Raw genomic sequence first — 26,762 nt, 5'->3', positions numbered from 1 at the left:
TGATAGCAGGGATAGTTATATCCCAGAATGACCATGGGGGGCAGCAAACATAGGAGGTTTTTACACTCTTGCATCACAACAGGGGCACAGCAAGTGTCCCAGTGAGCAGCCGTTAGCCAGCAGCATGACCTCAGTCATCCCACCCTGCCATAGGGAGCATGAGCCAGGTGGCCTGCATGGCCCCAACTGCCCTGGGCCAGCCCCAGAGAGTAGCCAGCAGGTGGCCTGTGCCCCCACCCATCCCTGATCTAGCCCTGAGGAGAAGCCAGTGGATGGCCTATGCCCCCCCTGGCCAGCGCCAGGGAGAACCTAGTGGGTGGGCCATATGCCTCCCCCGAAAAACTGGCCCTGGAAGAAGATGGTGGGTGGGGTGAAAGCCTGCAGGAAGGGTGTACTCCCCCCCCCTCACTCTGAGATGACCCCAGAGAGAAGCCGGAGGGCAGGGTGCACAGCCCCTGCCACCCTACGACAGCCCTGGGGAGAAGCCAGCAGCCTCCACCACCCTCTCCCATGAAGCCCCCCCCTTTTTTATCCCCCTCCTCCTAACCCCATGCCCTGAATCCTTCACTCCCCCCCAAGCGCTGACTCCTGCTTCCCTCACACCGCCAGCCCCCTGCCCTGAAGGACCTGAGCAATGCCGGGTAAGTCTTCTAGTCTACTACATATCTGAGAGAGTTTGTCTGTTTTTCCAGGCTCTCCTCCTAAACAAGAAGAGCTAGGACCAAGGTTCCCTCTATGTTGTGTGGCAGCATGGCCCTGCAGCTGCTTAATCAGCCCTACAGAGCCTCCTGGCTGGGGAAGGGCACTTCTCCCTCAGCGACAGCAGCAGCTCCCTGCTGAGGACAGAGCAGCGAGTCTCTCTCAGCCAGTAGGGGTCCCCCCAACAGGCTGGATGCCACTTCTCCTGGGTACTGCTTAAATATTACTCGTATGGCGCCAATGCTGGCATTGTTTCGGCGTCAGGCTAAAGCCACCCTTTTTATTTGTGCTTTTATTAATGTCTGAGTCTGTATGTGTGTGTTCTTTATATGTTTTTAGCAGGTTTTATATCCCTCTGGGGTCTCATATTTTAAATTTGTATATATATTTGTATTGTGTTTAAACATTTTTTGTGAGCCGCCTTGAATATTTTAAATAGAAAGGCGGGGTAAAAATATTTAAATAAATAAATAAAACCACCCATCGGCAGTGTCTAGACTGCAGGGTTTTTCGAAAAAAATAGCCTTTTTTCGAAAAAACTTCACCTGCGTCTAGACTACAGCTGCGTTCTTTCGAAATTAAATTGAAAGACCGCAGCTTTTCTTTCGACGGCGGTACTCCTCATTTCACAAGGAAGAACGCCTTTTTTCGAAAGTGCTTTTTCGAAAAAAGGCATTCTTGAATGCAAACAGGGCTTTTTCGAAAGAGAGCATCCAGACTGCCTGCGTGCTCTCTTTCGAAAAAGCGGATTTCTTTTTCAGAAGTACTGCTTGCAGTCTAGACGCTCTTTTTCGAAAGAGGCTTGCAGTCTAGACGTAGCCATCATGGGTAATGCTTACTGAGTAACCACTTAACATCCCTACTTCTAACATCCTTAGTTAAAACATAGCGAATGATAAGTTTATATAAGGATGAAGAAAAAATACACTTGCTTGAATTCCCATTTAAAAAAAATACTGAAATGAACTTCATAAAAATAACACTGCATTTTTGAAAAATAAAATCATTAATAAAGCATATACATTTTCCCTTTACCACCCCACCTCCCCAAAATGAGTTAATGACCTGGGCAACACTGGGTAAATCTGCTAGTATGTAATATGTAAATAGATTCAATCTATGTCTGGGGTGTGGATCCTTCTTCGGGTCAGGGGCCACGGATCCACAGAAAAATCAGTCAGGAGCTGCACACAACTGAGAAGTAAAAAAACCAAAACCAACCCTCATTGATATGAGCCCTGTCTGAGAAGGAGAAAGACTCTCCCCACATTCCCCTCACACACTAAAACCTGGGAGGGCCCAGAGTAGTAGATTTATGTGCTCCAGCCCTGTGGTGGGGCAGTAGGACTGCCTGTCAGCACAGGCTCCCCAATGCTGGGGAATGCCCTGGGTCTCGGGGGTCAGATTCAGGCAACCTGGGGGCTGCATCCATCCCTGGGCCTGAGGTTCCCCACCCCGATCTGTGTAATGATTGACTCTTCATCAGGCTGTGTTCATGCCGATGACTACCTGATAAAGCAAACAGAACTATCGGGATCCCTTTAAGGACTCTGTAGGAGGTGCTCAATCTCTTTCCGAGTTTATTAGCTTCTTTGCAGGCCATAGTAATTGCTCACCAGACCCTACAGGAGTAGCTGCCTGATAAAATTCAGAGGCTGTAATGAGGCAGACAGGCATGATAACACAGCAATAAATCACTGCCTTTACAGTAGATGCCTGGGATGGCTGGCAGAGAGGTTTCAGTCAGGAGGACTGAAGCTGTCATGCTCCCATTCCTTTTCACTCAGTATGGATCCCCTCCAGATGTTGGACTGTTCGTGACACTAGATCTGATTCTACTGGAAGGTGGCTACAGAGTAAATGCAGAGTACAGAGGATGAAGCTCTTTCAGAGCTGGTCTTCAGAGGCTGTACAGGGAATTCTTCCATTCAAGGAGTTTTTGTCCTAAACCAACCTACCGTGGATATATTATACATAAAGCTATAAGTCCTGATCAAAGCCTGTGATCTGTGGCCTGATCTAAAGCCATTTATGTCTGTTGAAGTCTTTTCCATTGACTACAATGGGCTTTGGCTCAGGCCCATGGGTAGACCAGGTATTGCTTATCATGATGCTTGTATTTGAAGATCTGCCTCGGAGGGGGGGGGGGGACTTCCCCCCTGTCCGAGCCAGTTTTTCCCTTGCTGCAGCTCGTAATAAAACTGCCTCTGGCTACTTGTTGCTTACAAACTCAGAGTGAGGACAATGTTTTCTTCCACAATGTGGACATCTGTTTTGTATTGATAGGGGATCGCCAGGTGCGTTCTGTCTTCCCCTTCCCAGTTTATTGCTTCAGGTAGCCTGGTCTATAGATAGACGATGCCAATAAGAAAGTCCCTTGTCCACTAAACTCAAGCAAATCTTTTTCTGTCAACTCAGGAGCACTTGTCACTTTATCTTGTAGCTTGTACACATCTTGCCCCATGTCTTCATAGGGTCCCACAGAAACCCAATCCCCATTCTATCATCATTTTCAAAGCATTTAACAATTTATGTATCAAAATCTGTACTCATAAAAGTCTCTCCATACCCAAATAATCCTTCACCTAATGCTCTAGGATGGAATCTCCAAAGGGCTCAGTGTTGGCCGAACTCTACATTCATTAACATCAATGGGAGCGTTATCATTTATCAGTGGGAGCAGAGTCAGGCCACTACTGAGTCCTTTGGAAAAACCAACACCGACGGCATTATTTTTAAAAAGGTGACCACTACTGAACATGCTCTTTCTAATCTAGTTGAATCTGGGCCTTGCCTACAGAACACATTACCTTGCTTGATGCATTGCTACAAAATACCTTGGACTTGTGCACATATTTGTGGGTCAATTGCTGCTCATGTCCATGTAAATCTGGAGTCATCTGTTGAAGTTGGTGGAGTTATTCTGGATTCACAATGGAGTCAATGAAAGGAGAATTTCCCTAAAGGTATCCCTTTTGCTGGTGTAAATTGGAATAAATGAGATTACAATCAGGTTCTCTCACTCAAAATTTGAGGTCTTCTATTGTTAATGCAATCCAGTTCTCGCTGTTGTGTTCCACATGCTCATAAGGCATACACTAATACTCTGTTCTTTTGTTCTTATTCTTCCTCCACTGAGGGTTTATTCGGTCTATAAAGAGCTACTTGTTTTGGCCCTAAACTTTCCAGCACTTACTTGCATCTTCAGTTTGTCCTCTCAGCTAAACCCTTTATTGAAAAGTGCTTCAAGGGGAACAAAATGTACTAGGGAGTGACATGTCTAAAAGGATCTGCTCTCGGGATGGCCTGTCCTCCTTGATAAGGTGGGAAGCTGATAACACTTATTGCAGGAGCATGAGAAGCCCTGGAAAAGCCACATTAGCCCACTAGCTGCATGGGAGGAAAGTGCCGTAGTGACTTGCCTGTTATTTCTGTGAGTCCTGCTGGAGGAGATTAAAATACGAGTGCTCTTGTTACAAAATACTGTTATCTCTGACATGCAAGAGATCGCGACTGAAAGAGAACCATATATAACGCAGGTAGCATTACCCAATTTTTAGTTCCTAGGACAGCCTCTGGAATCTGGATGGAGCCTACCTTGCTTTTGTCCTCCACTACTGTCCCATGTCATCTTGCAGCTCAAGAGTAAATGGTTCTCCCTTCTGTGAACTTTGAGCGTTGCTCCTTAATCAGCCAGTGGAGATGATATTGAGTGATGTGAGAGAATTTTTCTAATCCCCCCACAGCACTACCAGCTCCTAATGGATCCAGAGATGGGGACCAAGAATCAGACCTCACTCTCCTAAGTGGTAGAAGAGAATACCACCAACAGGATAATTAACTACCCCAGGTAGAATCATCTTTAGGAAAAATCAATGGACGACTGCTGATTTTTTAACTGTGCAGCTGGCACACGAGCACACAAATCACTAAGGCATTACAGGTAGGAATTGTCTGATGCAACCTGTTACCATGGAGGCAAAATAAAGAGCATTCAGAGTCACATAGTAAAGTATAGTTCATCTTAAATATTTATAGGGATAAGAACACCCACAGGTACACCAAAAGGGAAAAAATATTTGCAGAAAAGATAGAAAGTCCATGTTTCAGGGCAATCACTAATTGATAGGGGCTAAGAAGAAATTTCCCATGGGGCCAGCTTCCTTCATAAGTGCCCACTAGATATTATGGGGTTTCTTGTACCTCCTCCGAAACACCTGTTTCTGATCACTATCTCAGGGTATTTCTACATTGCAATCATAAGGTGTGACTGCAGCTCATGTGGATGTATCTGAGCCAATTTTAATCTATCCTGTTTGGATACTGGTAACAGCGAAGCTGAGGCATTGCATGCTTTAGTGGGGATTAGCTGTGTGAATCAAGGCTTTCATTTAACTATTCCACTGCTTGAGCTAAACTATAGCTAGCATGGGTATGTTTATACAACCTTCAGTCACACCTCAAGAATGCAGTGTAGACATACCCACAGACAGGATACTGGACTAGATGGACCACTATTCAGTTTCAGAATTGCAAAGCCCATAGAGCTGCAATATCAGGAACTGGAGTTATTCCCCCATTACAAAGAGAGAGAACATTTGTAAAATTCAAATCCACAATTTGAGCCTGGAACCATTTCTACCTTCAATCAATGAACATTTTGTAGATAAGGGACCAACACAACAGGTCAGCATGTCTAGTGCTCATCTAGTTTGTTAGGAGCTAAGGTGCCTGTTGCTTCTGCTGTCTGATCACAAGTATAGAGGATGCATTGTGCCCAGGTTTGGGTGATGCCAGCACTGCTGAATGTACTGCATTTCTGATTTTCCTCAAGGAGAGGGATACCACTTTAATTATTTCTGTATTCTCTCTGTTATTCAGTGTCCATTTGGTACCCATCACTATAATGTGGATGATGTGGCAGAGTAAGCTTTCTTGTTGAGTTAAGAGAAAAAATGCATAGGGCTAAATTTTCTTGCAGCAGTATACATAATAAATCACCACTTTATTTATTTCCATGGTTAGAGTCAATGGAATAGTGCCACAATTCTTTGATCAAACCCTAATAAGGGTTTTAAGATTCCCAAGCTTAAATGCACATTTGGCACTTTGTCATTTAACTCTGGAGCTGCATTTTGTTGGAACTCTCCTACTGTATTGGTAAGAAATGCCATTAGTTTGGCACGATTTATATGGAGTTGCATGGGGTTTGCACTTGTGTGAAGTCAGTCATCACCAATTCCAGTGGGTAGGCCTGTGAGAGACTTTAAATGTGGCAGAACTGCATGATGGGAAAGTGGAATATAGGAAGCCAACACAGAGGATCTTCACACCTGCTTGCCACAGAGTACAGCTTTGCAAGATCTCCCCATGCAGAGGAAAGTTTGAACTATTGGAAGGGCAAGGCTGTTAAATCCAGACTCATCCACCACACAGTCCCTTCAGAAGATGCTAGCCCAAGGATGAGGTCTACTGGAGGCTTCACAACTCAACTGCTTCTTTATGAACTCAATATAAGAATTCCTTCTCCATAACTGGAACTCTCTAGCACACTGCATTTTTAGCCCTGACTATTTGACCATGTGCCTGCATGTCCTTTGCCTTCTGTACCAGATGTTTGATCTCAATAGGCTTTTCCTTGTAAAGAATGTTGTAACTGTACTTTATATTAGTTCTGAGTTTGGTGCAGAGCAAGTTAATTATTTTAACAGATTTTTCCATTAACAGCAGGGGTTCCAATGGTATATGATCAATGCTTCTCATCTTGATATTGCAGGTGACTAATACATAGTTACTGTGAGAGCATGCTCTGATGATGGATTAAAATAATCCCTCATGAGAACAAGGTACTATAACGTAGCACAGCTAAAAGATGGCACCATATAGAGATGAACAGATCAACGATGAAATTCAGTAAAGCACATCAAGTCAAGTGTATTTGGGGCCAAGATGCTCCTCTGCGGCAAAATTTTGGCAACCTGAAAAAGATAATTAGTTTTCTTGCTGAAGAGACTCTTTGCAGTAATGAGAGTGTTTTAAAGATTTCCTTTGTTGTTCAAAAGAAATCTCCCATTATTAGCTGTCCATTTCCTAGATGTGTGGAGTAAAGACCATAATTCTGGGTAGTGCTTTTCCTCAAATGAAAGCATATTCACATAATGAAAAAATGAAATGCAAATATAGAAGTTATTTAAGCCATAGACACTGCATGTTTTTCACAATATGCTCAAGTGACTAGGCAAGAGGCCTTAAAATCAAGAGATGTGGGTTATATTCATGGCTTCCCTACTGACATTTGATAGCGTTGGTTCAGCAGTCCATCCTTATTCAGCCAAACATGTAAACATGTGGCTAAAGTTAAGTGCATGCTTAAGTCCTGTTGGCTGTTAAGCATGTGATTATGTATTTTGTTGAACTGGGGTGAACTTAAACACCTGGTTAAATGGTTTGCTGAACTTAAGCTTGTGAAAACTTGGGACGATCACCTAAAGCCTGCATGCCTTTTTAGCAATGTTTGTAAACTCAGGAGTGTCCACTCAAATTGATATGACCATCCAAGTTTTGAGATACTTCTTAGAACAGGTCTACCAACATTCATTCTTGTTTAGTGAAATGCAATAGAAAATGTAAAAAAATAGAACAAGTAACTGAATGCCTTTCATGCTGAATCAAATATATATCTGAAAACTTATATCTTTCTTAAACTTTTTTTATATTTTTGAGTCTGGACTAAAAAATATCCTGTGTGTCTCTGATTTATTTTCCCAGTCTGAAAAGTATAGTTGCCACGCTTCATATTCCTATAACTGCTGGCTAAATTAAAATTGTATTAAGTGGTAACTTTGAAATATGCATGTGCTGTGTGCAGGAACTGAGACTTTGCAGCAAGAAAAGCTCAAGTTACAGAAGTAGGAAGACTCTCTAATCTTTCTGATTACACAGGAATGAATTGAAAAGGTGATTTACTTAACCGCATTGCTCGCCTGCTTCCTCCCGGTTGCTTAAGGTAATGTAGGGAAAAGATAAAGTTTAGCCACAGATTTTAACCTGAGGCCTCTGCAAAGCTGATAGTGATAAGTGCTTCAGCAAAACACAGAGTAGGTACAAACCTCAATGCCATTTAATCTGTTGTTGATTTTAAAAGACAGCAGTTACTATGTTATAACAGTACCATTCAAATAGTGTATATTATAGTCGCACCTGTAGATCCCAACCAAGATTAAGGCCTCATTGTGCTAGGCACTGTAAAAAATATATAGTGAGGGGCTAGGTCAGGGGTGGACAAATTCCAGCCCATGGGCCGGATATGGTCCACAGGGTTAGTCCCTGGTGGGCCCACACTTCTATATTTAACTGCGCCTCCACTGGTATTGGGCAATCTCAGCTCTTGTTGCTGTTCACAGTCAATGGTAGCAGTGGGAAGTGATGTCCCAGTCTGCACCATCTCCTGCCACTCTAACCCTAGCAAGCTGCTGTTGTGTTTTTTTATTTTATTTTATTGCCCAGGCCTGGGCTAGATTAAAGATGCACTCTTTTAGATTGCAAGTTCTTGGCAAGGACTTTGTCTTTTATTAGGGTTTTGTGCATTAGATTTATCATTGAATTAAGTGCTTAATAGATTTTTTTTAAAGAGGATGGAGATGTGTTTCTAACCCATATAAAGAAGGAGCAGCTCAAATGAATTTGGCATACAAAAGTTACACAGGTGGAAGATCTGAATTGGTCTGAAAGACTTTACAGTAGCTGTTAGTACAGCTTTGTAAAATCAAATGTGTTGGCTTGACATACTGGTCCAAATAAGATCTTCAGGAAATTGTTATAGTGTGGGCAGGGGGAGAGGAATAACTAGATGGGCTAGAAAAACTAGCTTAAAAAAATTCTAGAAAGTTTAAAAAAAACCACTTTTTAGTTTGGGTTTGGGGGATTTTTTGAGATTTCAGAATTTTTTAAAAATATTATCTACGAAGCATTTCTTGTAGTTTTTAGGTGAAAATGGGAAAACAACTAGCATCTAAAATTGAATTTTTGTTCAAATATTGTCACACCAAAACTATCAAAAAGTTAAACTAACTGTGAAAATAATTCGAATTAATTTTGGCAACTCAGTTATGTCTTTACATTTACTTCTGATCAGTGCCTTATTAGTCTCATAAGAAGTTACAGTGTCCCAGGAAACCTAAACCATCACATTTTTAGCTGTTCACTAAGTATAACAAGAGGAAAACATAATTTGCATTCCTAGGATGTGGTTCTGTGAGGTTTATTTAATTTGTTAAAGCAAAAAGCAAAGAATAAATTAAACATTTGTTCTTTTCTGTCTCTTTATACTTATAGCCATATTTGGTAATATCTTTGGATGCCACATTTTTGAAACTTGCAAAAATGTTGGCAAGATTCTCTGCCTTTCTTCAATCAAAACGCCACCCGGAAAAATTATGTTGTGGAACTTCACAAAATGAAAATAGTTTTCCCATGAAACTTTCTACTAGCAAAAACTGAAAATGCTATCATGTGCCAGTTAAAATGTGCTGTATTCTCCTGTTATTCTATTGCAATAGTGACTAACCACTATTCTACCCAGGAGAATTGGTGGCAATTTTGAAACAATGCTGTATTTTTATTTTTATTTGTATGACCTTAGTGTCTAGGTCCCTTGTTATTCATGGTAGAGAGGAAAGAAAAACAGCCTTATGTAAAAAAATGCTAGTGAAATTTAAGGCCCTACTGAAGTCAATGTCTACATTATGCGGAAAATTGACACTGCTATAGTCAATCTTTCAGGATTCTATTTAGCAGCTCTAGTGAAGACCCGCTAATTAAAATGGAGAAATTAACCCCTTTGGTGCTGGTATTTATGTTCCTGATGAGGAGCAAAGGAAGCCAATGGGAACATTTCCTCCAATCGATCTCCTGCTGTGAAGACGGTGATTTAAGATATAACAACTTCAGTTACATAATTAATGTAGGTGGAGTTGCACATCTTAAGTCAACCTTCCCCATTAGTGTAGATGTGCCCTGAGAGTCTTCAGAGGCCTTTGGCTCAGTCCTTAAGTTAATTGTTGACAAAGCTACACAAACATTATTTAAACATCTGTGGACAAATTTATTCTTGGATTCATGAACACAACTCCCACTGAACCAAATTCATAACTGTCCTGTTGCCCTCCTTTCCCCAACTAGACTACAGAGATTGTTCCAGGGCATGGACATGCTTGGGTTGTAACCAGAGTATTCTTATGCCTTGGCAGTTTTCTGCCTCTAAAGTAGCCTATAATGACTATGAAAGCTGGGGAGCAAATTAGAGCTATTCTCAAGGCTACCCTAACTTATATGTGGGAGTCAAGCCAGCTTTGAACAGTCCAAGACATGAGTAGGCACAATTGGCTGGCCCATTGATTTCAGTGGGAATGGCACCTGTGCCTCTGAAGGGAGAAACTGTCTGATAATGTTTAAGACCAACATTGTAGAATGGGTGAATGTCCTTATTAAATATTCTTCCAACAACTCAGCTTTATCAGAAATCATGGAACAAATTTAGCTCTCAGTTACATGCATACAGTCCTACTTTCATGTGCAGGCGGCAGGTTGTACCAGCGAAACAATTCCTGAAAGAGAATATGAGAGGATTTAAAGTTTAGCCTTCTCACTTTCCCCTCTTCATTCAAGTAATACTTCCAGGACTTCAATTTAACAAAGAAATATAAGCCATGAATCCAAGACTGCACCCTCTGGTATACCCACACAAACAGGAAGGTGTCACAAACAGGATGGAAATTACCTAGAATATCCTTGCTATAGTGTGACATTTTTAGAATGTGAAAATAAATGTACAGCAGTCGTGTCTATTTTTGCACTGAGAGTCAAATCATGCCTTCGGTTATTCCCATAGGCTACGTCTACACTGGCATGATTTCCGAAAATGCTTTTAACAGAAAAGTTTTCCATTAAAAGCATTTTCGGAAAAGCGCGTCTAGATTGGCAGGATGCTTTTCCGCAAAAGCACTTTTTGTGGAAAAGCGTCCGTGGCCAATCTAGGCGCGGTTTTCCGCAAAAAAGCCCCAATCACCATTTTCGTGATCAGAGCTTTTTTCTGGAAAACACTACTATGCTGTTTACACTGGCCCTTTTGCGCAAAAGTCTTTCGGAAAAAGACTTTTGCCCAAACGGGAGCAGCATAGTATTTTCGGAAAAGCACTGACGATCTTACATGAGATCGTCAGTGCTTTTCCGGAAATTCAAGTGGCCAGTGTAGACAGCTGGCAAGTTTTTCCGCAAAATCATCTGATTTTGCAGAAAAACTTGCCAGTCTAGACACAGCCATAGGGTACAACTACACTGCAGTGCTATTTCAGGATATTTCTGGTGTCCAAAATAGCTATTCTGCAGTGTAGATGCACCCTTAGCTCCCATGTAGTTTTCTGGTGTAATTCAGGACAGAATTTGCTCCACTGTGTAACCGAATGCGCTGGGATAGATTGTCTATAAGCTAGTGTGAGAGGGTCCTGTCCCCTCCCCGGGGCTCCCTGCCCCTTTTCCTTTGTTTTAGTCCATTATACCCCCACTTGGGCTGTGTCCAACGTGTTTATCACTCACTACACCAGTCCCACTCGGACTTCACTGGGGCCCTAGTGCCTCTCGGAGCACTCCTCGCCTTCTCAACGCGGGGCGGGGAGTAGGGGGACCTGGGCCCGCCCTCAACTCTGGGTCCCAGCCCAGGGCCCTAGGGAGGGGGAGAGATCTTTCTCTCCACCTCCTGTGGTCAGTGGGGACACCGCCTGAAACGCACTGACCCACAGGCCCAAAACCCTGTGCTGGGCTTCTTCCTACTCACCCTGTCTCACTCCGGGGCTAATGCATTGCACCTCAATCGCGTCCTGCCCTGGACTCTTTTCCCCGGAGGCGTTCATCCCCCTTGGAATCTGGACACTCCCCGAGCTCCCTCCTCCCCCACCTGGGGGTTGGCCCATTTTAAAGCCCTCGCCCTTGGGGTTGCCCCACCCACAGGGCATGTCCCCACTGGTGCCTACGCCCCCGCCTCTTGCCATGATAGGCGGGTTCTCCCCGCGGGTACCTGCGGGTGCTAATACGCCTACACCGGCATCTGACCGCGGCACCATTCCCCTGCCGGCTTTTTCCCAGATGCCAGAGTGCCTGCACTGGCATCTGGCTGAGGCGCCATGTCCCTGCCGGCTCCTGCCTCCGGCAGCGTGTCCCGGGCTGCCTCTCCCAAGTGCACAGCCCCCGCTCCCACCGCCGCCGCTGGATCTCCCCGGGGAAGTTGGCGTTCCCGGGTGCTCACTGCCATAGGGGACCTGCGGTTTGGGGATGAGGAGCCCACTGGCTCCGTCACAGCTCGATATACTGATTAAGGACTAGATTGGAATACCTCCCTTGTATTGAATCATAGAACCATAGACCTGGAGGAGACCTCAGAAGGTCATCAAATCCAGCCCTCTGCTCTAGGCAGGACCAATCCCAACTAAATCTACCCGGCCAGGGCTTTGTCAAGCCGAGACTTAAACACCTCTAGGGATGGAGATTCCACTACTTCCCTAGGTAGCCCATTTCAATGCTTCACTACCCTCCTAGTGAAATAGTTTTTCCTAATATCCAACCTGGACCTCTCCCACCTCAACTTGAGACCATTGCTCCTTGTTCTGCCATCTGTCACTACTGAGAACAGCCTCTCTCCAGCCTCTTTGGAACCTCCCTTCAGGAAGTTGAAGGCTGCTATCAAATCCCCCCTCACTCTTCGCTTTTGCAGACTAAACAGACCCAACTCCCTCAGCCTCTTCTCATAGGCCATATGCTCCAACCCCCTAATCATTTTGGTTGCCCTCCGCTGGACCCTCTCCAATGGGTCCACATCCTTTTTGTAGTGGGGGGCCCAGAACTGGACACAATACTCCAGATGTGGCCTCACCAGAGCCGAATAAAGGGGAATAATGACATCTCTGGATCTGCTGCCAATGCTCCTCTTAATGCAACCTAATATGCCATTAGACTACTTGGCTACAAGGGCACACTGTTGACTCATATCCAGCTTCTCATCCACTGTAATCCGCAGGTCCTTTTCTGCAGAACTACTACTTAACTGGTTGGTCCCCAGCCTGCAACAATGTTTGGGATTCATCTGTCCCAACTGCCGGACTCTGCACTAGTCCTTGTTGAACCTCATCAGATTTCTTGTGGCCCAATCCTCCAATTTGTCTAAGTCACTCTGGACCCTATCTCTGCCCTCAAGCGTATTTACCTCTCTCCCTAGCTTAGTGTCATCCGCAAACTTGCTAAGGGTGCAATCTATCCCCTCATCCAGGTGATTAATAAAGATATTGAACAAAACCGGTCCTAGAACCGAACCTTGGGGCACTCCGCTAGAACTGACCACCATCCTGACATCGAGCGGTTGATCACTACTTGCTGGGCCCGGCCTTCTAGCCATCTTTCTATCCATCTTACCATCGATTTATCCAATCCACATTCCCTTAACTTGCTGGCAAGAATATTGTGGGAGACCGTATCAAAAGCCTTGCTAAAGTCAAGGTATATCACATCCACTGACTTTCCCATGTCTACAGAGCCAGTTACCTCATTATAGAAGCTAATCAGATTGGTCAGGTACGACTTTCCCTTTGTGAATCCATGCTGTTTATTCCTAATCACTTTCCTCTCTTCCAAGTGCCTGAAAATGGATTCCTTAAGGATCCCTTCCATGATTTTTCCAGGAACTGAGGTAAGACTGATGGGCCTATAGTTCCCTGGATCGTCCTTCTTCCCTTTTTTGAAGATTGGCACTACATTTGCCTTTTTCCAATCATCCGGATTTCTCCCGACCTCCACGACTTTTCAAAGATAAGGCCAAAGGCTTCTCAATGATATTTTCCAACTCCCTCAGTACCCTCGGATGCATTAAGTCCCTTACTCCTCAAGTGGTCTCACTGAAATCACAGGGGCAAAGTACACATTAGCATAAGGTTCTGAGAATCAGGCATATAATAGGCTGTGACAGGGCGCCTGCCCTGCAGCGGCCCTTTAAGGGCAAAACTCAGGCCTGGAGCAGGGGCTGGAAGCAAAGACCCAGCTGGGGCTGTTAGGGCTAATGAGAGCCCAGCTGGGGGATATATAAAGAAGCACAGTTTGCTTTGGAGGGAGAGAAGTGAAGAGCTGGCAGCAGAGGAAGCAGGAGACTCCCAGGAGGGAAAACAGTATTCAGGTGGCCAGGCAGGTCTAGGAGAGTGCCAGCTAAGGGGGCCTGAGGCAAGACGCGGGTCTTGGAGGGTGGTAGCAACACAGGCCAGGTAAGCAGGGCATCAGATATACCCCAGTGCTGGTGATGAGCGGCCCGTACAGACTGCAGCTTGCCCGGAGATGGGCTAGATGAAGACAGTCAGTGGGTCACTGAGGCATGGTGGGAAGCTCACACCCTGACATAGGCCATAATAGCTCAAAAGGAGTATGCACCTATCTATTGTAACATACAACTCAGTCTAGGGTCCTGAGGCACAGCCCTGTGAGGGAAGGGGCACAAAGAGCTGCACAGAGGCTTTGGACTCATTAGTCTTAGGCTATGTCTACATTACCAAGGTTTGTTATAAATTGTGATGACAACCAAAAGTCAACAAAACAAAAATTGTGTTCAAATATGCTCCCTCTGTTGACGGATCATGTCCACACTGGGGACACCATCACTGACAGTGTGAGCAATGCACTGTGGGCACATATCCAACAATGCTATGTTGTGGGAAGGCAGAGCTGATCACACCTTGAGATTCCCTCCAAGTTCTCCCACAGCCTCTTCGGCTACTGGGAGTGGTATCATGAGTAGCTCTTTGAGCTCTCCCTGTTGAGGAATGTCAAAGCAGCACAGCAGGCCCCTTCTCCCTGCATAGCCTGCTGCTGTGTTCCTAGTAGGGCAGAACAGCAGCATTCCAATGATTTGCTCTTTGTTTATTGATCAAAGGCAGCAGCACACTCAGCTGTTTTGAATACGCCCTAGAGTTTTGAAGGGAGGGGGTACATGCCTGCAGGTCAGCAGAGATCAAAACACAAAGCAAATCCTTCAGGACAGTGATTGTGGCATACTGGCAGAAGCCAATTCTGTTGCCAAAAGAACCAGCACTGGCTCTTTGTCAGCAATAAAGGGAGGGAAAAAGACAAAAACGTCTCCTGTAGGAGTGGAAGTTTTTGTCACTGAAACTAGGCACTTTTCCCTGCAAAAGTCGCGTTGCAGTGTACATGCTCTCGCTATTTGTCGCTAATAGGCAGTTTTGGGTGATAAAACTTGGTAATGTAGACAAAGCCTTAGACAACTGTTCCTTTCTCTCTCCTTACTTACATTGTACACTGGCAAGTGTCATCAGCTACACTGAAAATGTGCTTGCTGTGTTTGCACCTTGTGACAAATAGGCATGAAACCCAGTGGCATAGCAAGGAGGGGGGCAGTTGCCCCGGGTCCCCATGCTAGAGGGGCACAAATTTAGTTCCCCTCTGCTCCCCCTGTCATTCCTCGGCTCTCATACTTCTCCTCCGCCCACCACTGTTGGCTGGTGCCTCCTCTTTGCCCCCAGCCCGATCCTCCTTCATCTCCTCCGGCGGGTTAGTGCTTGTGGGCGCCCAGCCCCGAACTGGAGGGGGTGGGGGAAGACGCTTCCCCCCCTCCTCCTAGGGCCGGGCTCAGCCATGAGCCAGGTTCAGGGGCCCCACCATAACACCCTTGCTATGCCTCTGATGAAACCACAAACCTTGATCTAAAGAATCCCCAGATTTTGGAAGACATTGGCTCTATCTTGTCTACTTATATGGTCCTCATTACTTACACTCTGAGCACCTCACCATTTTAAAAGACTAGCCCTTACAACATACATATGAGGAAGGATAGTGCTATTATTTCCATTTTACAGATGGGCATCTTACCAAAGATAACATCAACCATCTGTGCCAAAGTAGGGCATTGGACCCATATCTTCCAAATACTTGCTAGCATCTTAACCATCCTCCCTCTGTTAGAGCTGACTTTGAACTTCACTGCTGGCCCATTTATCTAGCAAGCCACTTGCCCCTTCTGGATTCAGATACCTGAATGTTGTGAGAGCTCAGATATGGGAACAGGGACTCTTCCCAGTTTTGGTCAAAATAGTGTGTTTTGTTTTTTCTTTACAGTTTCTTTTTTCCGGGAGTGAATAACTCAAAACATTGGTTTTTCTTTTGAAAAACATGTACAATATTTTTGCTGCATTTGCATTCTGATTCTTCTGAAGCATCTTAATGAAAAATACATAGCAGAATACTCCATGCAAGTTGCCTACGATGCCAAAGATCAATAACAGTTTATTTGATCACTGACGGTGAATGCTCTTTCAATTAAGCAGGTCGCATAAATAACACTTTGGTCCCAATGTGATTTGGAAAGGTTGCGTGTGAAGTAAACTGGCTGCAGAGTTTCAAAATGATTAGTGGAGTGAAAAACCACCCAAATGCTTGGATGCGAAGTCAAACCTTATCAGGATTTTCTGACTCTGCACTCCTGCTTGTACACAGCAAAAGACTAGACATCTGCATGAAAATGTATTCTAGGGAGATTTCCAGACCCAATTTGGCTGTTTCCTAAGATTAGCTGTTCTGACATTTTTGCTGCTTGTTTGAGCTAGAAACCAGATGCAGGATCCCCCCTCCCCTCCTCCTCACCCCAGTAAATAAAAATGATCTTGGAATTAAAAACTTTTACCAGATTTTTTCAAAACCTCAAGAAAATTTCCAGCGAACTTTTTGGTGAAGATATAGTTGGTCCTTGTTTCCTCTGGCCTGTATCTCTGAACCTGACGTCAGTGTTCCTCTGTGGTTCACTAGTTGGAGCTGATTATACCACTCACAGTAATTTAGCATTTCTGCAAAGGTCGATGGACAGTGACATTAAAAGTGCTGCACTAAATCCTCAAATGATAGAAATCTTCTTAGTTCCACTGAAGTCACTTAAGCCATACGGTTGTGCACAACTGAGGTAATGGTCGCCTGTACCAGAGAGGGACATTGCCTCATGCTTCATACACCAGAAGTTGGGAAGATGTGTGAGAATATAACTATTCACATAGGCCCCTTCTTTGTTCACTGAGTACTTGGGCTGCCTGAGTAATCACCAACAGGTATTTAAGACCTGAACCAAAATGATGGTGGCTGCATTCAACTATCTACTGAATGTTAAGGGCATGGTTACACTGCAATGAAACACCAGAGGCTGGTGTGGGCTTGCAGGGTTCAGGCTGTGGGGATATAAACTGCAATGCAGATATTTGAGCTTGGGATGGAACCCACGTTTTGGGACTCTTCCTGCTAGGACGGTGCCAGAGGCCGAACGTCTACGTAGCCTTGGGCTGCCTGTGGGGAAGGGTCAGCTGACATGGGCCAACCTCAGGGCTACATCTAGACTGGCCCCTTCTCCGGAAGAGGCATGCTAATTTCTAACTTTGGAATAGGGAGATCCGCGGGGGATTTAAATATCCCCGGGGGGATTTAAATAAACATGGCCGCCGCTTTTTTTCCGGCTTGGGGAAAAGCCAGAAAAGAGCGTCCAGACTGGCGCGATCCTCCGGAATAAAGCCCTTTTCTGGAGGATCTCTTATTCCTACTTTCAGGTAGGAATACTTTCAGGTAGGAATAAGAGATCCTCCGGAATAGGGCTTTATTCCGGAGGATCGCGCCAGTCTGGACGCTCTTTTCCGGCTTTTCCCCAAGCCGGAAAAAAAGCGGCGGCCATGTTTATTTAAATCCCGCGGGGGATATTTAAATCCCCCGCGCATTTCCCTATTCCAAAGTTAGAAATTAGCATGCCTCTTCTGGAGAAGGGGCCAGTCTAGACGTAGCCCAGGTGTTTTGTTGCACATGTAGACATACCATAAGGGTGATCAAAACCCAAATGAGACCAAGAGCACAGTTTGTAATTAACCCATCTCATTACTATAGAGTAAATACAAAGCCTGGCTCAAAACACCCCAGATATTCAGGAGTTCCGAATGCTGATCAGATTTTTTTAACCTCTCTTTCTTACTTTGATTTTGGCTTTGCAAAGTGCACCGTTGTCCTTTTCTCTTTTAATTTCTCCACTACCCTGTTTCGGCAGAACATCATGGGGGAGGGGAACAGATTTCACAGCTTCTGAGAAAAAGATCAGAGGCTCCAACCCTGTTTAAAAATTCCAAAATCAATATAAATAAATAAATAAATGAAGCCCCAGGAACCCCCAACTTCACTGAGAAGCCCTCAGTTCAAAGATAGCTGTTCCGGGAGGAATCCACAGGCTCTGCCTGTCGATAGAAACATTGGAGAAAAAACATTTTTCTCCCTGCCACTGAGAGATGAAGAACTTTGTAACTGCAATACAAGGTGAAACTTCAGCCGGGTCTGTAGGATGCTAAGGGCTAGGGAAGAGGGGGAGAGGAGAAGGAAGGTTCTTTTGCTGCAGATTAGAGACCTCACAGTAGCAATCTGGCAAGGGCTGGCCTGGGGCAAATGATGAATCATCAAGGCCTTGCAATGAATGAGACTATGTGCAGCTACGGGGCCTACAGTGTTCAATTGGCAGAACTAGCCTCCTGTCCCAGTTCTGCTCTTGCCCCAGCACTTGCCCCACTCAGCCTGGTTAGTGCTTCTGCCAGCACCCAGAATCAGAGGCCTGGGGGCTTGTCCCACTCCTGCCAGGACTCAGAATCAGAGGCCTGGGCGCTTGCCCCGCTCCGGTGCCCCTGGATTGGTGCTGGGGCTTGCCCTGCTTAGTGCCCTTGTCAGGGAGCAAAACTGGTGCATGGGAACTTGCAAAAAAGCCCTGATCCCAGCTCCCCAGAGAGAGTGCCAGAGCCAGGCAAGCCCAGCCCCCATGGCATGCCCTGCCCCTGCTCCCCAATAAGAGTGCCAGGCACCAGGCAAGAATTGTGGGGCAAGCCCCAACTCTGCTCTGCAGCTGAAGTGACAGGTGGTGCACACTTCTTCAGCCTCCCTTTTTTTCCAGGGCCCCTGGGCAGAGCACTTGTTGCTACCCTCAGGGCTGGCGATGGAGAGGTGGCCCCGATGGCTTCCACCCCCACCCTCCTGTCGTTGCATATCCACCCTAAAGCAGGGCCCACCCAAGTGTCCCAGTCTGTTAACACCACTGATGGCAATATTTTAGAGCTTCAGCACAAGTCTGAGGCTGCAGAACTGGGCTCTGATCATATGTCACAGGGTTGGGGGTAGGGGGAGGAGTTGCAGTGGACATATCCCCTGAGATTGCATTGAGTTCCAACATCCCCCATTGTCTTTCAGGAGCAGCGATGCTGGATGACCACTCCCAGCTTGATTTTCAGACCCCGGCCTGGGTCTCATTTACCCAGAAGCCTGCCATGGATGGGGACACTGCTGCACAGAACCAGAGGAGGCATACAAGTGAACATGCACATGGTTTCCATACGTGCAGATCTGTGTATGCAGACCGGTCCCAGCTTCCATGCCTGCAGCAGCCTGTTGTGCGCTCTTGGTCATTTTGCTCTCTGTTCCTCAGTTTCCCCTCTCACTCTGTATCACTCTCATCTATTTAAATAATTAATTTCTGGGGGCAGTGACTTTATCTCTCTATGCCTGTCCATTGCCTAGCTCTCATATTGCTCATTTCCTCAGTGCATTTCAAGGCACTTTACTAAAGAAATCAGTATCACAATTCCCATTTTTCAGTTAGGGAAACTGAGTCATGGAATGGTGCAGAAACTTGTGGAATGGCATGCCACAGGCCAGGGGCAGACCCTGGAATTAGAATCCAGGTCTCCTGAGTCTCAAACTCTGATCCTGGCTTGGGCCTCTCAGTGCCACCATAATACAAATCATAGTAATTGCACAGGTTTTTTGAATCTTTTTCACATTTTCCCAACACTAATTTTATACTGTACAATATAGTACAGTAGACCCTCTCCTCTACTCACCAATAGCTATGCCTAGAATTTTTTAAAACTAAAATAGCAACTGACAAGGTGAATTAAACAAAGAGAATTGAAATGATTACAAGTATATTTTCCTTCTCAAAAGAGAAGTCACTAAAATTGTTTTCAGTCACTAAAATTAATGGGCTGGATCATCAGCTGGAGTGAATCAGCAAAGCTCCACTGAATCTAGTGTGTAGCATCTGATTTTCTCCAGATGAGACTGTTCCTGACCCAAGAGTTCAAAAATCTGCCATATTTTTAAACTCAACATTTAATTGTAGTTTTAATCTTATACACTTACCCTGCAAATACTTAGACCAGAAGACAAGTTGATGCATCTGTGTTAATTCCATTGATGACAGTGTGACTAATCACGTGAGCAATATTCATCTCATATGTCCTTGTAAGAGATCTGTGTCTATGTACTGGAAAAACTTTTTAAATGATTTGATCCATACTAAGGATATGATCCTGCAAAGTAGATGATGGCTGTAAATATACAGTCAATCTGTGCTGACACTTAAAAATACAACAAATTATAAGGGGAAGTGACACCAATACTTACATTAACTCGCCTAACACTTTCCATTATAAAAGACTCTTGAAACCTTTTGGGGGTGATGGGAAGAGAGGGGAAGCTATAACACTTCTGTTGTTTGCAGCTACCCTTTGAAATTCAGCAGGGGAAAAGCCCTGAGGTTACAGATGTGCTTTTTCTTTGCTCCGTGAAATTCCATTCAGGTTTTGCTAAGCTAAAGCCTTTTGAATTCCCATTTCTCTTCTTTAACTCGGGGTCTTCGGGGAAATTTTGGCAATAGGCCAAAATAATAAGTGAATATTGTGAAAAAAAAAAATCAGGCTTCTGTTGCCATTAAAACAGCAGCCGCACCACCACACACTTCACTGAGATCACCTGGGAACTGCTTGCAAGTCAGAGCACTGGTAGGGGGATAATGTGGCAAATGTTCCACACAAGCACCTTCTGAACCTAGCACATGGTACCTTTGGCCCATTCCCTCTTCTGTTTCGGATAATAAGCTTCTTCTGTGGCCAGCTGCTGTTCTGTATCTCAAGTGAAAGAAGTCAGTGTGGAAGGCTCAGGATTCAGATACTGCTGCTGATGCACAATCATAGAACACTAGAACTGGAAGGAACCTTGAGAGGTCATCAAATCCAGTCCCCTGCCCTCACGGCAGGACCAAGCACCATCTAGATCATCCCTGACAGATGTTTATCTAACCTACTCTTAAATATCTCCAGTGATGGAGATTCCACAGCCTCCCTAGGCAATTTATTCCAGTCCTTAGCCACCCTGACAGTTAGGAACTTCTCCTAATGTCCAATCTAAACCTCCCTTGTTGCAACTTAATCCCTTCGTGTCCTATCATCAGCAGTTCAGGAGAATAATTTTTCTCCCTCCTCTTTGTAACATTCTTTTAGCTACTTGAAAGCTACTATTATGTCCCCTTTCAGTCTTCTGTTTTCCAAACCAAGCAAACCCAGTTCTTTCAGTCTTACTTCATAGGTCATGTTTTCTAGACATCATCATGTTTGTTGCTCTTCTCTGGACTATCTCAAATTTGTCCACATCTTTCCTGAAATGTGGTGCCCAGAACTGGACACAATATTCCAGATGAGGCCTTATTAGCACAGAATAGAGCAGAAGAATTACTTCTCGTGTCTTGCTGGGCTATTGTTGTTCCACATACTATTTGTTTTTACTTTTTCCCTAAAACACACAAAGTAACATTATTTACAGTTGCCCAAAAAATCAAGAAATGTCATATTTGTAATTGCCCATGCAACTATAATACAGCCTCTGTGAACATAAGTATTATGACAATCAGGGCCGGCCAGGTGGGCGGCACCGCCCCAGGTGCACGGCGCCTGCGTGGGCCCACCCCCAGGACGCATGGGCCCTCCCCCGGGTGCACAGCACATGCGCGAGCCTGCCCCCCCTCCGCAGCGCACGGGCCCGCCTCTGGGCGCACGGCACATGTGCGAGCCTGCCCCTGGGGTGCGTGGCCGGGGCCGCCCAGGTGGGTCACGCCCGGCCACCGCCGCTGGTGCGCAGCCCAGGGCCGCCCAGGTGGGTCATGCCTGGCCGTGCAGGGCCCCGCAGCCGCGGGAGGAAAGGCACTGCGGGGGTTAATGCGGCCCCACCCCCGGGCGGCCACTGCAGCCCACCGGGAACCAAGCGCACGGTGCCTAATGGCAGCTATAAGGGGCGGCCCTTACAGCTGCCATCAGGCGCCTCCCATCGGTTGGCACCCCGGGCAGCTGCTCAGCTCAGCCACCCCTTAGTCCAGCCCTGATGACAATCTTTGACTTAGGCTCAGAAGGGACCATTATGATCATGCAGTCTGATTCCAGGACATTAGAGACCACAGAGCCTCAGTCACCCACTCCTGGAGTAGACTCCCAACCTCTGGTTGAGTTACAGCAGTCCTAACATCCCTCTAACCTCTGGCTTCATTATTGGTACACAAATTACTCTATATCCTTCTCTTTGAATCTTTTGTTATCACCCATGTCTCACATCTGTACAACATGCTGCTAACAAAAGATTTGAAGAGAAGGATATTGGCATTCGAGAGGAGTTGTTATGGAAAGATCCTGAGAATAGGATAGATGCAGAAGGTCACTAATGAGGAATTATATAGGAAGATACAGCCAAAAGAGAACCTACTGCAGAAGGTTATATAACAGAATAACCTGCAGAATGAACGATGAGCAAAAAGTTAAGACCCTGGTATTCAGCATAATGAATGGTCCAAGCAGGAGAGGCAGACCCCACAGAGAATGGGTAGACGATATAGCAGATTGGTGCGGAGCTAGTCTGCAGAAACTAAGCCAATCTGCACTGGACAGGGAAAATGGAAGGAAATAGTGAGGGAGGCATCGGACACCAACAGGTGTTGAGCCCATGGTTTTTGTTGTTGATGATGATGATGAATTGCTCTATAAACCTGCCCTGTACCCCATGCTGCAGAGGAATGAAAAGCCCTTCTTCTCCTTCTGGGTTTCTGCCAATCTAACCCAGAGGAAAATTCCTTCCAAATTTAAAGTATGGCAATCAGTTAAACCCTGAGCATGTAGGTAAGACTCACCAGCCAGACACCTGGGCTGTGTCTACACTGGCAAGTTATTCCGGAAAATCAGCCGCTTTTGCGGAAAAACTTGCCAGCTGTCTACACTGGCCGCTTGAATTTCCGGAAAAGCACTGACGATCTAATGTAAAATCATCAGTGCTTTTCCGGAAAAACTATGCTGCTCCCGTTCGGGCAAAAGTCTTTTTCCGGAAAACTGTTCCGGAAAAGGGCCAGTGTAGACAGCACAGTAGTGTTTTCCACAAAAAATCCCCGATCGCGAAAATGGAGATCGGGGCTTTTTTGCGGAAAAGTGCGTCTAGATTGGCCATGGACACTTTTCCGAAAAAAGTGCTTTTCCGGAAAAGCGTCCTGCCAATCTAGACGCGCTTTTCCGAAAATGCTTTTAACGGAAAACTTTTCCATTAAAAGCATTTCCGGAAAATCATGCCAGTGTAGACGTAGCCCTGGGAAATAATTCTCTGTAATAACTCAAAGCCCTTCCCATCTTACATCTCATAACCATGTACTGGGGATATTTGCTGCTAGCAGTCACAGATCAGCTACCTACCATTGTAGGCAGTATCACACCACTCCCTCCATACACTTTTCAAATTCAGTCCTGAAGCCCAACTGCTCCCTTTGGAAGGCTGTCTCAGAATTTCCCTCCTCTATTACCTACTATCTTTTTTCACAGGACCCCGCCTTGTCCGGTACACAGGATCGATGCACTAGGGGGCATAGTTAAAGTTATATGAGCTTGACTTTGAAACCTAAATAATGTTGTTTTAACTTAGTTTCTGATTGTTGTATATAAAGCCGAGTGCTGATTTTTCCCCTTGAAGGCAAATTGAGTTTAACATTTATACAAAGTTCAGTCATGTGTCTTCCAAACTATGTTCAACTTAGTAGAATAAGCACTTTTCATGTTTGTAGCCAAAGCACTGACCAGTTCTGCCACATGATCTTGGGAGATTGCCTCCAAAATTGCCTTTCCCTGGGGAAAATTTGCTTCTGTGGACAGCAGAGATATTGGGAGCATTTTAAAGAGACAAAAAGCCAGAAAGGAAGGCAAAGGTGTAGGTTAAAGGTTAACTTTAAGGCAGTGGCTTTAATTTCTAGTTGTCCAGTACTTCTGTACTTTCTAACACCCAAAAGTTTTGGGTTAATAACAGTGAGTTTTACCTCTAGAGAGCCACTTCATGATCATTTGCCTTTCTTTATCAAGTCAGTTGATTCTGGTCTACAGTAGAGCTCTCTCATCAACCCCACCTGGGGAAAATGTGTTTTGGAGGCTTTTTTCCTCAGGATACGTCTACACTGCAGGCTTCTTGTGCAAGAAGCTTTTTGTGGAAAAGATCTTCCGCAAAAACTTCTTGAGGAAGAGCACATCCACACTACAAAAGTGCATTGCAAAAGCAATGCACTTTTACACAAGAGAGCATCCAGTCTGCATGGATGGTCTCTCAAAAGAAAGCTTTGATTGCTATTCACAGAATAGCCATCAGAGCACCTATGCTTTTGTCAATTGCCTCTTTTTGTACTAATCCCCTCTGTTGCCCGTCCACACACCTTTTTGCGCAAGAACTCTTGCACAAAAAAAAGTTATTCCTCATAGAAAGAGGAATACCTACACTGCAAAAAAAAACCTGTTCTTTTGATTTACTGTAAATTTATTTGCACTAAAATGCACTTGAGGTGTGGATGCTCCATGGGTTTTTGCGCAAACCCATGGAACAAACCCTGTAGTCTAGATATAGCCTCAGATACCAATCAAGCTTTAAGAATGTACCGTCTGGGAGCCAAAGATGACTTTTCAGTTCATGGGAATGCTTGATCTTTTTTCAGGAAGAGGTGTAGTTTGGCCTTTATCATCAAACACTGGCCTATCTAAGTAGAGACGACAACCTCAGATGACCATTAGTCATGTCTTTTTTCAATCTATAAACTTCCTTTGATGAAAGTAAATGAACAGACCTCCTTGTGGCTGACATTCCATCTCAAATACATACCCTCTAGCAGCCTGATGCTAAGATTTCTATTCTCCTCTGGACATGACACATCTCATGGGGTGCATTGAGACTGCAAGCACCAGGATGTTACGGATCAGTTTTTAGACCCTAACGCTCCTGGCCTGTGAGTTTTAGTTATGTCATGTGAACTATAATCAAGATCATGTTCTTGGTCTCCTAAGGAGCCCAGTGGCTTAACAGAGCCACCAGTTAGTGCACTAAAAGGTGACAAGAGAAGAAGGAGATACATCAAGCATTTTAATGATCACAGCTATGATGTATTTGAAGGCTTCAATATCTGAGATATAGGTGAGAGGATTATTCTGGGTGGGGTGGTTGAGATTCTGTGGCCTGCACTGTGCAGGGGGTCAGACTAGATGATCATAATGGTCCCTTCTGACTTTAAAGTCTATGGCTACGTCTACACTGGCCCCTTCTTCGGAATAGCCATGCTAATTTAGAACTTTGGAATAGGGAAATGCGCGGGGGATTTAAATATCCCCCGCGGGTTTTAAATAAACATGGCCGCCGCTTTTTTCCCGGCTTGGGGAAAAGCCGGAAAAGAGCGACCAGACTGGCGCGATCCTCCGGAATGGGGCTTTATTCCGGAGGATCGCGCCAGTCTGGTCGCTTTTTTCCGGCTTTTCCCCAAGCCGGAAAAAAAGCGGTGGCCATGTTTATTTAAATCCCGCGGGGGATATTTAAATCCCCCGCGCATTTCCCTATTCCAAAGTTCTAAATTAGCATGGCTATTCCGAAGAAGGGGCCAGTGTAGACACAGCCTTGCAGTCACTAGCAACACACCATAAACGAATAGCACCTATTTCTCTGCATACCGCTGTACATTATCATTCCTATTCCATCTATATATTCATATGGCAGATAAGATACATTCCACATAAATGTGGCATACAAAATTGGCATGGATGAATATCTATTCAATACATTTAGTTTCATATGGTGTATTTTAGATGCATGGTATGAATGGGGGAGCAGGAGAATTTTGCACACATCAACACTGCATTGCCAGCAGATCCAGAGATGTCATTATTCCTCTTTATTCGGCTTTGGTGAGGCCACATCTGGAGTATTGTGTCCAGTTCTGGGCCCCCCACTACAAAAATGATGTGGACGTATTGGAGAGGGTCCAACGGAGGGCAACCAAAATGATTAGGGGGCTGGAGCATACGACTTATGACGAGAGACTGAGGAACTTGGGTCTGTTTAGTCTGCAGAAGCAAAGAGTGAGGGTGGATTTGATAGCAGCCTTTAACTTTCTGAAGGGAGGTTCCAAAGAGGATGGATAGAGGCTGTTCTCAGTGATGACAGATGGTAGAACAAGGAGCAATGGTCTCAAGTTGTGGTGGGAGAGGTCCAGGTTGGATATTAGGAAAAGCTATTTCACTAGGAGGGTGGTGAAGCACTGGAATGGGTTACCTAGGGAAGTAGTGGAGTCTCCATCCCTAGAGGTGTTTAAGTCTTGGCTTGACAAAGCCCTGGCTGGGTTGATTTAGTTGGAATTGGTCCTGCCTAGATCAGGGGGCTGGACTTGATGATCTTCTGAGGTCTCTTCCAGTTCTATGATTCTATGATAACACTTTTGGTGCATTTCTCTGCCCCCCATCTCAGCTGAGAATTCTTTGTGGCAGGGGTCATTTTTTGTTGCATGTGTGTGTGTGTTCATTGCCTAGCACCATGAGATCTCAATGCCAGATAAGGCTCTCAAAGAGCTACTGCAATATAAACCATTATCATTTTAATGGATGGGGCTACTATGAAGAATTAAACATTTATTTAGGGGAGAAAGTGAGGAGGATCTTTAATGCCATTGAATGTGCTCTCCTTCTGCCACAACCTAGCACAGATTCTTCCATTTTCCACCCCTACTTTCCCCAAAATTGCACCTTCCTGCCACTGGGGCAAGCAAGCCTCAGTCTGGATTCCACTTAGAGTTCCTCACAGACAACTAAGTTGCGCCATTGGCATAGCATCCCTCCTATTTTTTGCTGGGAATAATAATA

The 26,762-nt window shown here is 45.1% G+C and overlaps 1 long non-coding RNA gene across 1 annotated transcript; it reads left to right on the top strand.

Moving 5' to 3' along the window:
- The first annotated feature begins 173 nt into the window (after positions 1 to 173).
- On the top strand, positions 174 to 19,270 carry LOC142818793 (uncharacterized). Its single transcript, XR_012896445.1, has 3 exons — positions 174 to 641; positions 7,568 to 7,656; positions 18,991 to 19,270. It is a non-coding gene; the product is annotated as an uncharacterized LOC142818793 (long non-coding RNA).
- The last annotated feature ends 7,492 nt before the right edge of the window (positions 19,271 to 26,762 follow it).

This window comes from Pelodiscus sinensis, chromosome 18 (assembly GCF_049634645.1).
Source record: "Pelodiscus sinensis isolate JC-2024 chromosome 18, ASM4963464v1, whole genome shotgun sequence".
In the NCBI taxonomy this organism is placed as follows: Eukaryota; Metazoa; Chordata; order Testudines; family Trionychidae; genus Pelodiscus; species Pelodiscus sinensis.
This window is presented reverse-complemented; position numbering and strand designations above follow the sequence as displayed.